Genomic DNA, 9421 nt, shown 5'->3' on the forward strand with positions numbered 1-9421 from the left:
ATATATATATATATATATATATATATATATATATATATATATATCTCCTCAGATCACACATGGGAAATAATGTAAGTAAAAAAGACGTGAACAACATCGCTAAAGTATCAAAAGAAGAAAACTCTCAAGCATGTAAGTCCAAACCTATCAATAATAGCTTCAAATAATTAAGGAAAATGAAAGACATTTCCAAGCATGTAAAACCGAAAGATTTATCACCAACAGATCTACACAATGAAAAATGTTAACTGAAATCCTTCAGGTAAGAAAAATAACACTCCATGAAAATATGGACCGACATATGATAATGACACTAGATGTGGTAGCTGCACTATCCACTCCAGTGCTGGAATTCTACAGCAGCGGTGGACAGAACTCACAGAGACAGCATCTTTGGTCTTCACAGATGTGCCATACGTACTCCAGCCTCAGACCTCTGCACCTGCCCTTCTCCCTTCCTGGGGCTCTTCCTGTAGATATAGAAATGACTCCCTCTGTTATTTCATGAAGCCATCCTCTGTTCCAACATAATTTCCTTAGAAAGCTTTTTTCTCACTGAATTAAGATAATGCTCCCTATAATCTTTAAACCCGCACACTGTTACAACATCGTTTTGATAAAATATATCATATTTAACTTAGCATTATACCTTCTATTTTTTTAATCTGTCTAAAGGTTGCACTAGGGGTTCACTTCATGAAATGTGTCCAACTATACATTTTCATATTTTCTATATGTGCATTATTCTTCAATTACAAATTATTTAAATAAGAGCATAGTAAGACAAAACCATATTCTCATTAATTAGCAAGACTAAAATTACAATAACCGTCAGTACCAAGTATTGAGGAGGCTGATGTGTATAGGAATGGAACATCGTACTGAAACTTTTGAAACTTGCTGTGGCAGTTTTTTAACTGTTTAACCTCTTCCTAACTGTTCTATACATGGAATTAAAATATATTCTATACTACTAAATTAAAATATATATTCTCTCAAAGACTTACATATAAATTCCCCTGTAACTGTGTAAGAACTGGGAATAACTACTCATTTAATGGTGACTATCAATTAAGTATTCAGTGGTAAAATAATATACATAATTCTACATGCTTAGATTCTACTTAATATTAGAAAGAAAAGAACTACTGTACATGGAAAACTATGAATATATCTCAAAATTAATAAGCTAGTGAAAGGCCACACAGGGGAATATACACTATATGATTCCCCTTATATACAATAATAAAGATACGAAGTAACCTAAAATGATGAAAAGCAAGTTGATGGTTTCCTGTATCAGGAAGCAGACAGATGGCTGCAAAGGGGTTTGAGGCAACACTTGGAATAATATAAAATATTTTGTATTTTGATTGCTCTGTGAGTAAGTATCATTCAGCACCCATCAAATTGTTCCCTTTAAATGAATGAATGATGTTATACATAAATCATACCTCATAGGTGTTGCTCCAGAATTTAGTTTTGCTGGGTGCTCTAGTGTAGAGAGTTCCTATCTTTTGTGCTTTTTTCTCTTCTTATGTTTTTCCCCATCCTTGGCCACAGAAAGACACAAATTACGCACAGAACTTTCTCATACTTGGCCTCAAATTACTTACAGGCCCAGGTTAGAAGCCTGAGTATGCGTTAGTCAAGATATTTTCTCTTGAAACTCTACTATGCTAAGAAATTTATTTTTGTAGCTTCCAATATGTGACACTGCCCGACTTTAGCTTTCCCACTTTACTGGGGAAGTGAAATAGCAATATGCTAGTAATGGATATTCATTGCATAGGTGCAATTACCATTCCAAACCACACGGATCAGAGTGAATTCCATCACCTGAAGCCTTCTGCTATGTATGTGAAACCCATAAAAATGGTAATTTGAGAAAAGGCAGGATTTAGTAAGTTTGGGGAACAGGGGCCTGCTCTCAGGGCATTATTATGTAATGAGAGTTTGTTCTCACAAAGTAAGGCTTTTAACTAGCAGTTTCATTTGCCAAATGTGGATTCCCTCTGGATTGCTCTGTTAGCACGCCACAATGCAATCATGCAGTTTTCCACGAGATGAAAGGTGTTGCTGCAGAGGCAGCCAGACTTTCTCTCCATCATGACGAGTTCTACGAGCAGACCGATCAATTTGGCTCTTCCTTTTTTGAGCTGGAGATAGTTCCCTTGCTATTGAAAGCATCTTTCATTTGTTTTTTTTTTTTAAAGTCTTTTTCCTTTTATTTTCACCTCACCACAGTCTTATAGAGTAAATGGAGCAGGCATTATTTAATTTTGATGAGTAACAAATAAACCCACATCATGGAGACTGAGTGAAGGCTGTCAGACCTGGATAAGGATAGTTGCAGTGCCAGTTTTCTCTAAGTAAGTCATAATCTACTGGAGCTTCATGCATATTCCTCAGCAAATGAATATGCACATACTCACCTGACAGAGAGCATATAGCAAGGATAAATACAATATGCATAAGGCGCTTGATATAGCTTTCAATGTTATCCAAGATATAAGCTGTATAATGCAAGTAATAGCAAAAAACACTTGCATATCTTATGTAAATTACATTATGAAGAACTAATTTCAAACTAAGAGCCAACCATGCTAGTTAAAGAAGGGTTTTATTAAGTATCCGAGGGGCGGGGAGACTATCATGCTGAGAAAAGCAAGAAATAACCAATTGTTTTGAAAGAAAAGACTTAATACCTCTATGAGTACTGCCAAATTCTGTGTATAGGGAAAGCCAAATAACTGCCAGGTAGGATGATAAAGTATTACATTTTTAAGACAAATGTAGACGTAGCACAACCTGAAAAACTCAAATATCTTAGGCTCACTTAAAGCAATTGTGAATTGACAGAAACTAATGACTGCAATAACCCTTAAAATTAATGAGTGTTACACAGAGTTCATTCTCTGATTCAGCAGCTACTCTGCAGAAGCTCATTCTATAAAACGATGAGAGGTAATTTGTAACTTATTTACATAATCTTACATTTTGAATGTGATGAAAGTGATGGCTAGGACGTCATTTTGGCAGCAGATTGGATTCCTTTGAATTTAATAGACGGTATAGGGACATCCTATTCTGGATTATTTTGTTACATACTGGTATAACAATTTTTCATTATTTATAATAAAACAATATATTTTCTAATATACCTTCAGAATCTTTTCTATGGAGGCAGGCCAATTATTCTATTGGGTTTAAAGAGGTGCTACAGGCAACACTTCTAAAACAAGACAGCATGTTCAAGAGAATTCAGAGGCTGTGAATTCACAGAGATGCTGGATTGATTCTCTGCCCTAATGTGTACTTTGTGTGCAATTATGGATTAAACATTCAACTTTATCAAGCCTGTTTCTTTACCTATTTAGTGAGATACTAATATTTCACAGGGCTATTGCAAAATTAAGATATGTAAATTGCCTACCGTATAGTAGGCACTCAAGAAATAATGGTTATACTTTGAGAACATGGAAGAAAAATAAGCTATGTGCTTTCTAATGCTTCCTTTTCCTAATATTATTTTCCTCCTGTCACTTTTATATGTTCGTATTCACTATTTTTTTTAACCAATAGTGATTACTATTGACAAGATTAACACAACCCATAGTGCTCTGCAAAATTATCCTAAGACTAAAAATAACTACAGGTCCTCCCTCATGTTTCTAAGGACACAGAATTCACAATGTACTTGGAGAGTTATTTATTGACCAGTGAGGTAATCCAGATTTGTAACCATCAGTGCCACCTTCCTGTGGTGGGTTGTTCCCTGCAGAATCAGCAAAATACCTTGGCAAACAACTGAGACTACATTATTCCTTCAAGGTCCAAATTATTCCAAATGTTGGGGGTGGGCGGGCATTGAGGCTTTATTAGAACAGTGACTACTTTCTCTCTCCAAGTCACCTGACAAATGTCTTAAGAGTGACTATGCTGGAGATGGATTGTGACTTCCAAAGCATCTCTCTCTCTTTGGAAATCTAAAGACACAGAAAAAGGAAATAAAAATCTTATCTCTTTCCCTTTCTTCTGTCCTTCAACAAATATATTTTGAGAAAAGGGGATACAGCACTACTCTAGACACTGAGGATAATAACAACAAATAGATGTGAACAAGGGGATTCAGACAATCAATCAATAAACAGGTAGCTATCCAGCATTTCACACGAAGAGAAGCAAAGAGCAGTTTCAGGAGCATAGGGACCCCTTGGGTGGGGGTTTCTTGTTGATACTTTACTAAATGTGGTCAAGAGGTTTCATTGAGAAGATGATGTTTGAGGAGAGGAAGTGAGAGGGTGAACAATGGAAAATATGGAGAAGAACATTCCGACTTCACTGATGAAAAGCATGTTTTTCTTGCGGCCCATCAGTGAGGTAAGAATGATTAGATAGACTAAGGCAAGGAAAAATTGAGCTCTAGAGTTAATAAGAAACAGATTGCTAAGGGTCACCTAGGTGATGGTCATGACAGAAGCTTTTATTCTGGAGGCGATTGGAATCTATGCAACAATTTAAGCAGTGGCCTGATGTTTTTGGCATTCAGATTTTTAAAACACTATTCTGATTTCTCTTTTGACAAGGCTATTTGGAAAATCTAAGTAAAACAAGACCACGTGCGGACAATTGCAATAATCTACAAGAACCTCAGCAGTAATTTGTACCTTAATAGCAGCAGAAGAGTTGAGGGAAAGTATTAAGAGTCCATGTATTTTGAAGGTAATTGAAAAAAAAAATAAGCTTTTGGTTTGGTTTTCGAATATAAGACAAAGAGAAAAGTAAATTTTAATCTTACTAAGTAGTAGAATAGAAAGATTGAGTGGGGTGGGGAAGGTTTTGCATTGGTAGAGGAAAGAAAATATGTTTGTTTGGACTTTTCAAATTTAAGACCTGTTAGACATCCAAGTGTGGATCTGAACAAAACAATGCATTACACTTTTCCTGAAAATGTTATATGTCCATTTAAAAAGTAAATATTGCAACAGTCTTTAAAGTCAGCATGGTTAATATTGTATACAGTTCTAAATTCTCAATATAATATTAAAACATCTTTGAAGGACTGTAATCCTCTCAGTTTTCTCAGTGGAGAAAACTTAAATAAGTTATTTAATATATAAAATTTTAGAAGCAAAATCTTAAATAAAAAAAAATTATTTCAGAGCTTACCTCCAGGCCCTTTGTAAACCTGACCATATGCTCTGCCTTCTTTCAAAAGATAAGAGAAATGGCTATAAGCATGCATTATGTGGCTAAGAGTTTGCAAAGCTTACTACCTTTAATCTTTGCAAAAACCCTACAAGCAACGAGTTAGAATTTCTGTTTGAAAAAAAATAAGAGAATACCCTTTAACTAATTAAGGGGCTTAACAAAGATGTTCAAATAACAAATAGAGCTGAAAATAAAATTCAGAATTCTTTGCAATTTTTTTCATTAAAAAAATAAAATAAAATTTAAAAACTGAAGAAATTTCACATTTGGTTTCCCACAGAGTGATGAAACTAGCCATGCAGAGTCAAAGCTAAACTGACCACTTAGACTAAATTGAGAAAGAGTGATGAGATTGAGCCTGGGTTGCAATGTGACTGTTATTTCCTCCAGTCTTTTTACATCATGCCTCATCAAAGAACAGTCTTATTGTATGATAGATTCCTATGCTATTATGGAATTAGTTTCAGACATGTTTCAATCTACTATTTACAGACAATTTAATTTGTATATTCAAGATTTGCTCCATAGAGATTCTCTTCCAGTTCTTTCTTTTTCCCACAGGATACTTAATTGTTCTATCACCTCCATGTGGTGCTTCTCCAGCCATGACTCAAAGACTTTAAATGACTGTATTTATTTTAAGAGAAACTTTAGTGCCTATAAAATCAGCATGTTCTCCTGCAGCACATCTGTTCTCTCTCTGAGTTTTATATTATCACTTTGCTAGAGATTTTACTTGCTAGATCAAGGGAGTTTGGTGTGCTTTGATTCAACTGGATTCCTATTGGTACTGAGTATAATTAACACTTAGCATATACTGATATTTTTGTAATCGAATGATCTTTACCTGTTCCTCAACTCTTCGGATCTGGAACGTCTTCCTCTATGACAAGGAAATGATTGTCTTTTCATTGCAAGGAGGCACCCTGGCAGTGAACTTTCCTGGTGTCTTCTTTTAGTTACACTTCAGACTGGCAACATATAAATGGTTTTATCTATTTACATTTTACATACATCTGTGTATTGGGTTACTTTCTTATCTTGTTTTTACTGTCTTTAGAACCCTTTCTAACTTGGGTGTTTTAAAATGAAGAAAATGGTGGAATGATTTTTGGTGAGCTTTATGTATTTGCACCAGATTCTGAGAAATGACTCCATATTGCCTTAAAATGAGCTTTGCTGCTCAGCGACTTCTTGGCAGAACCTTGTTTAAATTTAATGACTGTGTTACTGCCTTTGCATACATCACTTAAAATAAGAGCTGAGATCATACTAATTCTTAAGTTTAGATGTAAGTTTAGATTAAATTTAGTGTACTCGATGCACGAGATCAAACCCTTAAGATCTGGTAAAGGTCAGCCAGTCGTTTTCCATCTTTCACGTTGCTGTCTAAAGTGTACAGCTTCCAAGGTTATAAGAGCAGAGAAGGAAGAGGTGTGGGAGGTCCTTGCCTGCACCTGCCACAAAGTGACAACAACTCTGCTCACAGTTCATTGGCCAGGAGTACCAATATGGCTCCAATCTAAATGTAAGGAAATTCAGTGAGTGCCAAATCACCAGTAAGAAGGAAATTTCTATTTCTCCTTCAGAAGTTAGCATCGAATTCCTCCATATACCATCTGGATTCTATTGCTTTAAAGAGAGAAAATCCCAGGCTAGTAGTTCTGCAACTTATGGAATTTTATAGCATACAACCATAAAATCCTAACAATGAAATTCATAGCTGGAACACAAAACATTGGAAGAAAGTAAATTGTTTTAAGATAAGATTATACACATATAAGTGAATATATGTTTAATGGTATAAGACTATTTATTCTTTCTTATAGTAATTATACAAAAAGTATTAATGGTTTCTGTAATTGTGTATCATGGGACTTGGCTTATTTTATTAGTAAATAATTTTCAATAATTCATAAACCTCCTTTAATTCTCAGTTGGAACTGAGTAACAATAATACTAGAGAGTTGTAGTTTAGTTATCTTGCTTTCAAGTTTCATATAGGTGCATAACATTTTTTAATGTATAACTTTTTAATGTATAAGATTTCTTAAAGACAGAATAAATTTCTAAAATATCAATTAAAGATGGGTTTTACTTTAAACAAAAATATTATAGGCACCAAACTGTTTGGGTTTTTATCTTTAAAATATTGTCAGCTCACAAGTGGATTTTTTTTTCTTAAAGGTTGAAGTCTTCTAACATAAAACAAATTTGACAAAAACTGTCAAAAAATAGCTGAACAATATCTGGAGGGTAAGAAAGAAAACCATCACATTTAGTTTCTTTGATTACAGTCAGTTCATTTGGATTTTTAATGTAGAATTAATTAATTCAGAAATATTTTTACAATGGCAATACACATCCAAAGATGTCAAAAATGATAAATAAAGCCATTTCCAGAAAGCTAGCGAGTACAAACTAGCAAACTAGCAAATGCAAGTCTGTATTTATGTGGACTGAAATTTTACTTCAGTTTATACTTTATCCAAATGCTTGCTTACACACAGACACATGGGACTAAGATAAGTAACTTTTCAAGTTTCCAGTGAATGTTTGATAAATCCTTTAACACAGTTACTAAACAATTGCAATGGTATAGCCCAATTGATATGCACATCAATGTAAACATACTTTATGTAGTATAAAAAGTTGATGCATTTCTGAAAGTCCACAAGATTATGACAGGATTGTGTGTGTGTGTGTGTGTGTGTGTAATCTGACACTGCACAGTTGAAGTAGATTCATATTTTGGTTCTTAAAAAATAGTACAATTAATGGAAACTATTTCAATCCAAATAAAGCTTATTGTGGTCCTGTCCTAGCCCATGTATTGCATAGCCACTATTACTTATACTCATGGATAAGTAGCTTCTCTAAGCTCATGTGCTAGAATTAGTTTGTAAGAACAGTACCCTCAATTTTCTGTCAAAATCTGTTTTTTTTTTTCTTGAATTTTTGAAAGAAAAATTTTAATGGACAATAGGTTGCCATTACTATCTGAGGTTACTATACCTAAATAATTCTCTTTAAAAGTTCTCCAATCCTTATTCTGTAGTAGATGATTAAATGATAAGTTTCTGTAGAAAGTTAAAAAAAAAAAGTGCCTTAAGGATGCTCATTCAAACCTATTTTGAAACAGAAAAATAAACTTCAATGAAGAATTAGTAAAATTAATTATGTCATACCAATATAATGAAGAATGTGTAGATACAGCTGGGGTTAGGGCTCAGTGGTGGACCGCTCGCCTGGCACACGTGAGGCACTGGGTTCAAACCTCAGCACCAAATAGAAATGAAATGAAGATATTGTGCTGATCTACAACTAAAAAATAAATATTTTTTTTTAAAAAGGAAAATCTGTGTAGGTATAAAAATGTGTTTTATATGTTTTATATTTATAAATATAAAATGCATAAAATGCATGTGTATTATTATAAAATATATTCTACAACTTGCTTTTCATGTATGATTATTTTATCTTTACATAACTATATGTCATCAATTTATATGTAAAAAACAATATGCATCTTGATATTAAATCTTACTTTATACATATATTATAGATTTAATATATATAAATTATATATATATATATGTATATATATATATATATATATATATATATATATATATAATTCTAGGATATACTAGATATAGTAAATGTGTATATATTATATATGCCCATATGTATACATAGTAAGTATGTTATATGTTACATATATGTACATATGTATATATGATATATATACACATTTTACATACACTATATGCATATATTAAATTCCAAAATTTACATCTTAAGTGAAAGAAACAAATTTGCATAATCATTTGCAAAAGATGACCCATTTGTGTAAAAAAAGGGGAGAAGTCAATAAGAATCTATAAAGTATGCTACCTTACCACATATTATGTATTCCTATGCAGAAATTTCTGAAATAATACACTAGAAACTATTAATCTTAGGTAGCTACCACCTAGAATTATTAATGAAGAATCAGAATTTTAGGATCAGAAAATATTTATTGCTGACATTTACTGCTCTGTGTTTTATAGTTTGATCTTACAAAAAGTTTATACTTAAAAATTATTTTATATTAGGATCAATATTAGCATTTAGTTGGTGGCATGTATGCATAATACTTAAACTCAATTGTCAATATTCCAGATGTTCTGAAGAAGAATGTACATGAAAAACTATATATATA

General features: G+C 33.0%; 1 pseudogene; it reads left to right on the top strand.

Annotated features, from left to right (window-relative positions):
• Positions 1-59: 59 nt before the first annotated feature.
• Positions 60-9421, top strand: part of LOC107136612 — a 26417-nt pseudogene continuing 17055 nt past the window's right edge.

The sequence above is a fragment of the Marmota marmota genome, unplaced genomic scaffold, assembly GCF_001458135.2.
Source record: "Marmota marmota marmota unplaced genomic scaffold, marMar, whole genome shotgun sequence".
NCBI classification, from domain to species: Eukaryota; Metazoa; Chordata; class Mammalia; order Rodentia; family Sciuridae; genus Marmota; species Marmota marmota.